The sequence below is a fragment of the Bubalus kerabau genome, chromosome X, assembly GCF_029407905.1.
Source record: "Bubalus kerabau isolate K-KA32 ecotype Philippines breed swamp buffalo chromosome X, PCC_UOA_SB_1v2, whole genome shotgun sequence".
Taxonomy (NCBI): domain Eukaryota; kingdom Metazoa; phylum Chordata; class Mammalia; order Artiodactyla; family Bovidae; genus Bubalus; species Bubalus kerabau.
This window is the reverse complement of record NC_073647.1, coordinates 152,604,370-152,612,636: the sequence shown is the minus strand read 5'-3', so window position 1 is coordinate 152,612,636 and position 8,267 is coordinate 152,604,370. Positions and strand designations below refer to the sequence as shown.

The window sequence follows — 8,267 nt, the reverse complement described above, 5'->3', positions numbered from 1 at the left end:
ATCCTGTTGTTGACTATATGGACCTTTGTCAGCAAAGTAATGTCTCTGCTTTTTAATACACTGTCTAGGTTTGTCATAGCTTTCCTTCCAAAGACCAAGCGTCTTTTAATTTCGTGGCTGCAGTCACCATCCGCAATGATTTTGGAGCCCAAGAAACTAAAGTCTGTCCCTGTTTCCACTGTTTCCCCATCTATTTGCCATGAAGTGATGGGACTGGATGCCATGATCTTAGTTTTCTGAAAGTTGAGTTTTAAACCAGCTTTTTCACACTCCTCTTTCACCCTTGTGAATTTTTTTCTTTTTTAACAAATTTTTTTTATTGAAGTATAGTTGATTTACAGTGTTGTGTTAGTTTCAGCTGAATTTTATTCTTACTTGTGCTACATGAAAACTTTATTTCAAGTAAACTTCTTGATCATTTTGAATTTCTCTTGGCTGACCTTTTTTTAAAAAATTGATTGATTTTCATTTCTAACATGACTGATACACATCTCATCCCTCCTACCCCTGCCCCATGCTTGCATTATTAGTATTATTAATACTATTGTTGTTTACTGGTATCTTTTAAACTCACTTGTCCATTTGGGGGATTCAAGTTAATTAGCATTCAGTAACACAATCTGGAGACACACTGCATAGGCATTCATAAAGCGCACTATTTCGCGATATGCTGACAACCAGAAAATGAGGGCAGAGGAGCCACTGGCCACTCCTCCTTGCTGATCTAATTGTTCCCTTGTGTTATAATGAGAAAAATGACCATCAAGAAAAGTTTTCTTTCCCCTGCCCTACACTAGAATATCTTGTCCATCCCGGAAAGGTGTGGACTCTTTTGCAGATCTCTAGTCTTAACCAGGGCCTTCCCTGGTCTCTCAGCAGTATAAGAATCCACATCAACGCCAGAGACCTGGGTTTGATCCCTGGGTCAGGAAGATCCTCTGAGAAGGGAATGGCAACCCACTCCAGTATTCTTGCTTGGAGAATTTCATGGACAGAGACACCTGGCAGGCTACAGTCCATGGGGTCGCAAAGAGTCAGATATGACAAAATGACTAAGCAACAAAAACAAATTTCAACCAGGGGGTAATGAGCTTCCTCTATACAAGGGCAGAGTAAATATTTTTTGCCTTGTGAATCACACAGTGTTCACATCTACACAACTCTGCTCTTAGAGAAGAAGCAGAAAATACATGAGTGAATGAATGAGCATAGCTCTGCTCCAGTAAAACTTTATTTACAATAACACAGGGCAGCCCGTTTGGCCTGTGGCTGTAATTTGCCCACCCTCTTGATGAGGGCAGCGACAACTCAGGCTCTCACAAAGGGAATTTGACACGAAGAGTCTTCCTCCCAAGAAATAGTACAAGGTGATAAATACTTTTAGGCTCCAAGATTTCTAAATATAGGTTAAGGTTATGAAAGCAGGTGCCAACTTTGTGGGTCATTGAATCTAAGTCTTAGAGGGTAAACCGCCAGGTCCCAAGATCAGAGGGGCTCTCATGGTGTGTGTTATCTTGGACTGTATGAAAGTGCTGATAGTTGACTTTTTTTTTGGCCACACAGTGTGGCTTGTGTGATTTTAGTTCACTGACTAGGGATCAAACCCAGGTCCTGAGCAGTGAAAGTGTGTAGTCCTAACCACTGGACCACCAGGGAATTCCCTGAGTTGACCATTATTGACAAGCAAAGATGGCAGCATCCTATCGTTGTACTTATGTATATTTATATATTTATACATATGTGCAGAAATATAAATAATAATGGTTAGATTTTATTGAGTGCTTACTATATTCTTGACACTGGGCCCCTATTATGCATACAATCTTTTACTTATCAAACCTCTAATGTCACTATCAGTATTTACATTTTCCTGATAAGGAAAACAACATGTAAGCTGTTTATTAATACATACCTTGCCCAAGGTCTCATGGCTGGAAAAGAATCCAGAGTCTCTTTCCATACTGTCAGATGTGGAAATATAACCATTTGTGGAAAAGAACCATTCTGGAAAAGCAGGAAAAGGGTAGTTTTATTTTGATTCATTTTTATATAAGTGAGCCAATTATACCCCTGTACACTGGCCCCTGTTTAATTCTTCACAGTGGGTTGCGACTGGCTCAAAAGTCTGCTGGTGCCAAGCTCAAATTCATATGCATCCAAATATTTTAACTATAGCCCTACCAAAACATATATTTATAGAGTATGGACTCAAGAACAAGTTTTTGTTGTTCAGTTGCTAAGTTGTGTCCCACTCTTTGTGACCCCATGGACTGCAGCACCCCAGGCTCCTCTGTCCTCCACTATCTCCCAGAGTTTGCTCAAATTCATGCCCATTGGGTTGGTGATGCCATCCAATCATCTCATCCTCTGCCACCCCCTTCTCCTTTTGCCTTCAGTCTTTCTCAACTTCAGGGTCTTTTTTTAAAATTTATTTATTTTAATTGGAGGCTAATTACTTTACAATATTGTAGTGGTTTTTGCCATACATTGACATGAATCAGCCATGGATGGGGAACACATGTAAACACATGTAAACCTCAGGGTCTTTTCCATTGAGTTGGCTCTTTGCATCTGGTGGCCAAAGTATTGCAGCTTCAGCATCAGTCCTTCCAATGAATAGTCAGGATTGATTTCCTTTAGGATTGACTGGTTTGATCTCTTTGCTGTCCAAGAGACTCTGAAGAATTTTCTCCAGCATCACAGTTTGAAAGCATCAATTCTTCAGTTTTCAGCCTTCTTTATGTACCTACTCTCTGTTGTGTTTAAGATATTGGTAAATAAAAATATGAAGCATCCTAATTAGCAAGACTTTTAAGATCTGTTTTAGTTCATCTGTTTCATGTTAAGTTTGCAATTTTGCTTTCTTTTATAATGTATGTACTATATCAGAACTATAATATATGTATATAATTTAAAAATATACAACCAAGCATGTAACAGTAGGGGTGTGTGTGTGTGTGTGTGTGTGTGTGTTAGTCACTCAGTCATGTCTGACTCTTTGTGACCCCACAGACTGTAGCCCACCGGGCTTCTCTGTCCATGGAATTCTCCTGCAAGAATACTGGAGTGGATTGCCATTCCCTTCTCCAGAGGAACTTCCCAACTCAGGGATCGAACCCTGGTCTCCTGCATCGCAGGAAGTTTCTTTACTGTTTAAGCAACAGGGAAGTCCTGTAGGTAGGTACTTAGATTTCCTTTAGTTCCCCTTAGAGCAGTCTGCAATACATCAAAACTGGGCACCATAAGTCCAGGCTTCTGCATGCTGGAGCTCCTTTTGTAATGCCTGTATTCACTGGCTTTATTCAAAATTGTATTAATTACTTAATTATTTTTGGCTGTGCTGGGTCTCCATTGCTTTTCTCTAGTTGTGGTGAGCGGTACTCTTCGCTGCAGTACACAGGCTTCTCATTGCGGTGGCTTCTCTTGTCATGGAGCACAGGCCTCTCGGGCGTTTGGGCTTCAGCAGCTGTAGCTCCCAGGCTCCAGCGCACAGGCTCAGTAGTTGCAGCTCTCCAACTTAGTTCCCATGTGGCATGTGGGATCTTCCCAGACCAGGGATTGAACCCTTGTCCTCTGCATTGGCAAGCATATTCTTTACCACTGAACCACCAGGAAAGCCCTCACTGACATTTTTGTGGCTGCCCTCCTCCTCCCTTCCCACATGGGCTTGTACTTACAATCTCCTTGTTCATCTCCTAAACTAGTGACGTCTCCAAGGCCTTGCTGGATGATTACTGGGTAAACTTTAGACTTGGAGTAAATTTCCTTTAGACTCATCTTAAATATCTCTAGCAAGGGGGAAAAGCAATGTGTTAGAGTAGAAAAACTATGCAAGCCCTAGGGATATAATGTCAGTGGAAAGGCGAGTTTGCCAACTAGCCCAGTAGCCATGTGTGCTGACACATTTATTACTCCAGCCCAAGGTGGAGGGCAGAGTCTCAGCCAACCAGAGACCACAGGTTGGTGGCCTTTGGCTGGAAGTAGCCTCTTGTCCTCCTTATTCCAGTTTCCCTTGTAAATATCATTTTTCTCCTCATGCTTTGATGCAGAAAAGGGTTAGAAAGTGGTTAAAAACCATAGGCAAACTGCTGACCTCATTGAATCGTCATCCTCATACACAGACATACATATATAAAATAATAATTTGTAGAGTTATTATTTATAATCACTTTATTACCCTTGTGACAAGTACTAAGAAGTACTCAGTTCAGTACAGTTCAGTCGCTCAGTCGTATCTGACTCTTTGCGACCCCATGAATCGTAGCACGCCAGGCCTCCCTGTCCATCACCAACTCCCGGAGTTCACTGAGACTCATGTCCATCCAGTCAGTGATGCCATCCAGCCATCTCATCCTCTGCTGTCCCCTTCTCCTCCTGCCCCCAGTCCCTCCCAGCATCAGAGTCTTTTCCAGTGAGTCAACTCTTCACATGAGGTGGCCAAAGTACTGGAGTTTCAGCTTCAGCATCATTCCTTCCAAAGAAATCCCAGGGCTGATCTCCTTCAGAATGGACTGGTTGGATCTCCTTGCAGTTCAAGGGACTCTCAAGAGTCTTCTCCAACACCACAGTTCAAAAACATCAATTCTTTGGCGCTCAGCCTTCTTCACAGTCCAACTCTCATATCCATACATGACCACAGGAAAAACCATAGCCTTTACTAGACGAACCTTTGTTGGCAAAGTAATGTCTCTTCTTTTGAATATGCTATCTAGGTTGGTCATAACTTTCCTTCCAAGGAGTAAGCGTCTTTTAATTTCATCGCTGCAGTCACCATCTGCAGTGATTTTGGAGCCCAAAAAAATAAAGTCTGACACTGTTTCTACTGTTCCCCATCTATTTGCCATGAAGTGATGGGACCGGATGCCATGATCTTTGTTTTCTGAATGTTGAGCTTTAAGCCAACTTTTTCACTCTCCTCTTTCACTTTCATCAAGAGGCTTTTGAGTTCCTCTTCACTTTCTGCCATAAGGGTGGTGTCATCTGCATATCTGAGGTTATTGATATTTCTCCTGGCAATCTTGATTCCAGCTTGTGTTTCTTACAGTCCAGCGTTTCTCATGATGTACTCTGCATATAAGTTAAATAAGCAGGGTGACGATATACAGCCTTGATGTACTCCTTTTCCTCTTTGGAACCAGTCTGTTGTTCCATGTCCAGTTCTAACTGTTGCTTCCTGACCTGCCTACAGATTTCTCAAGAGGCAGATCAGGTGGTCTGGTATTCCCATCTCTTTCAGAATTTTCCACAGTTTATTGTGATCCACACAGTCAAAGGCTTTGGCATAGTCAATAAAGCAGAAATAGATGTTTTTCTGGAACTCTCTTGCTTTTTTGATGATCCAGAGAATGTTGGCAATTTGATCTCTGGTTCCTCTGCCTTTTCTAAAACCAGCTTGAACATCAGGAAGTTCACGGTTCACATATTGCTGAAGCCTGGCTTGGAGAATTTTGAGCATTACTTTACTAGCGTGTGAGATGAGTGCAATTGTGCGGTAGTTTGAGCATTCTTTGGCATTGCCTTTCTTTGGGATTGGAATGAAAACTGACCTTTTCCAGTCCTGTGGCCACTGCTGAGTTTTCCAAATGTGCTGGCATATTGAGTGCAGCACTTTCACAGCATCATCTTTCAGGATTTGGAATAGCTCAACTGGAATTCCATCACCTCCCCTAGCTTTATTCGTAGTGATGCTTTCTAAGGCCCACTTGACTTCACATTCCAGGATGTCTGGCTCTAGGTGAGTGATCACACCATTGTGATTATCTGGGTCATGAAGATCTTTTTTGTACAGTTCTTCCATGTATTCTTGCCATCTCTTCTTAATATCTTCTGCTTCTGTTAGGTCCATACCATTTCTGTCCTTTATCGAGCCCATCTTTGCATGAAATGTTCCCTTGGTATCTCTAATTTTCTTGAAGAGATCTCTAGTCTTTCCCATTCTGTTGTTTTCCTCTATTTCTTTGCATTGATCACTGAAGAAGGCTTTCTTATCTCTTCTTGCTATTCTTTGAAACTCTGCATTCAGATGTTTATATCTTTCCTTTTCTCCTTTGCTTTTCATTTCTCTTCTTTTCACAGCTAAATGTAAGGCCTCCCCAGACAGCCATTTTGCTTTTTTGCATTTCTTTTCCATGGGGATGGTCTTGATCCCTGTCTCTTGTACAATGTCACGAACCTCATTCCATAGTTCATCAGGCAGTCTATCTATCAGATCTAGGCCCTTAAATCTATTTCTCACTTCCACTGTATAATCATAAGGGATTTGATTTAGGTCATACCTGAATGGTCTAGTGGTTTTCCCTACTTTCTTCAATTTAAGTCTGAATTTGGCAATAAGGAGTTCATGGTCTGAGCCACAGTCAGCTCCTGGTCTTGTTTTTGCTGACTGTATAGAGCTTCTCCATCTGCAAAGAATATAATCAATCTGATTTCGGTGTTGACCATCTGGTGATGTCCATGTACAGAGTCTGCTAAGAAAGCAGATAATGGAGCTCTCACCTATCTGGGAATCAGGATAGGGGTTTACAGTGGAAAATATACTTAAACTGAGAGTTTCATAATGAGAGTTTTCTATGTCGGGTATGGGCAGAGGATTGGAGGGAAGAATTAGAATGTGAAATACCCAGGTAAGAATTTTGAGTCTTATACTAAGAGCAGTTGGAAGAAATTGAAATGCTTAAACATGAGAAGATTTGGGTTTTAAAATGATATCTTTAGTAAATTAATTGATGGAGACAAATTGCTTTTAAGGAAGCTTATATTGTTATAGCAAGTGAAGACTAATGGGGCCATGGGAATGGAGTGAAATACAGTGTCGGATGTTTAACTGTCTGGTTGGGATGTGGACATGAAGAAGGAGTATCAGAAATTATTCCTGATAAACTGTGTGGGTAGGTGGTGGGACCATCCCCAAAGAGAGGAATCCCTAGGATGGGAGAAAGAGTGCGCACATCCGGTTTGCAACATGTTAAGATGGAGATGCTTCTGCCACAAGTGGATGAAGATGGAGAGTTAAGAGTTAGGCATACAAGTCTTCTACCCATGGCCGAGGGAGGTGCAATGGCTAAAACAAGCCAGAGAATGAATGACGTGGGTAGAAAATCGGGAGGAAGAAGAAAGGGGAGAAAACAAGGGGATGAACTAGACTTCAAGGTGAAATAGAAGAGACAAGGGGGTTCTGAGGGAGCATTCAGAGCCTTAGGGAGACAAGCAGAAAAACTAGTGTCATGCTAGCACCATGAACAGGATGCTTCTTTTTTTTTTAATTTAAATTTATTTATTTTAATTAGAGGCTAATTAATTTACAATATTGTATTGGTTTTGCCATACATCAACATGAATCCCCATCCTGAACCCCCCCTCCCACCTCCCTCCCCATACCATCCCTCTGGGTCTTATTTATTTATTTGACTGCCCTGAGTCTTAGTTGCAGCACACGAGGTCTTTTAGTTGCATTATGCAGAATTTTGTAGTTGTAGCATGTGGGATCTAGTTCCCTGACTGGGTATTGAACCCAGGCCCCCTGCATTGGGAGTGCAGCGTCTTAGCCACTGGAGCACCAGGGAAGTCCCGAGGATGCTTTTGGAAGGGATGCATTTAATGATGCCAAGAGCTCAGGAAGGTTGGGAGCAGAAGAGTTTCTGTGGGTTTTAGCGGTTGGAGATTGTGATGACATGAGTGAAAGCTGTTTGGTGAAAGGCTTGTTGGGAAGTGAAAACATGCTGAAAGTTCAGACACGGAGTGTAGTTTAAAGGGAGAGGGAAAGGGGAGCATTTTCTGGGGATGGGAGATGGGGTCGAAATGAACTCAAAGGAGGTTTTCTTTTTGTCCAGATGAAGGAGACTCGATTGTGATCAAAACCTAATAGAAAAGTTCTTTGCTCAAAAGTCAGCTGTGTTCTAATGTTAATACTGTCTTATTCATGTGGAGAGTACTGGTCCTGCTAAATGCTAGATTAATGTTACCTGGTCCCTAATTATGAATGCAGAAAATGAGTTGACATAGTTAAATAATAGCACATACTTTTGAGTAAAAAAATTATATATTTATTTTTCTTTCAAATTCCAATTCTGCATTCATATATCCATTCACTATTCAGCAAATATTTATTGAACAGGTACTGTATGACAGACTGTGAGAGAAGCTTAGATACAGAGGTAACCAAGATCTTGTTAAGAAGAAAGAATGTAATTAGGCTAAAGTAAATAATTTATATATTATCAAAATTAATATAATACTTTTATTATAAGATTATAAAAATAAGTAAACAA

The 8,267-nt window shown here is 41.1% G+C and overlaps 1 non-coding gene across 1 annotated transcript; it reads right to left on the bottom strand.

Annotated features, from left to right (window-relative positions):
* Positions 1 to 7,489: 7,489 nt before the first annotated feature.
* On the bottom strand, positions 7,490 to 7,562 carry TRNAG-CCC (transfer RNA glycine (anticodon CCC)). The gene has a single exon. It is a non-coding gene; the product is annotated as a tRNA-Gly (tRNA).
* Between the last annotated feature and the right edge of the window lie 705 nt (positions 7,563 to 8,267).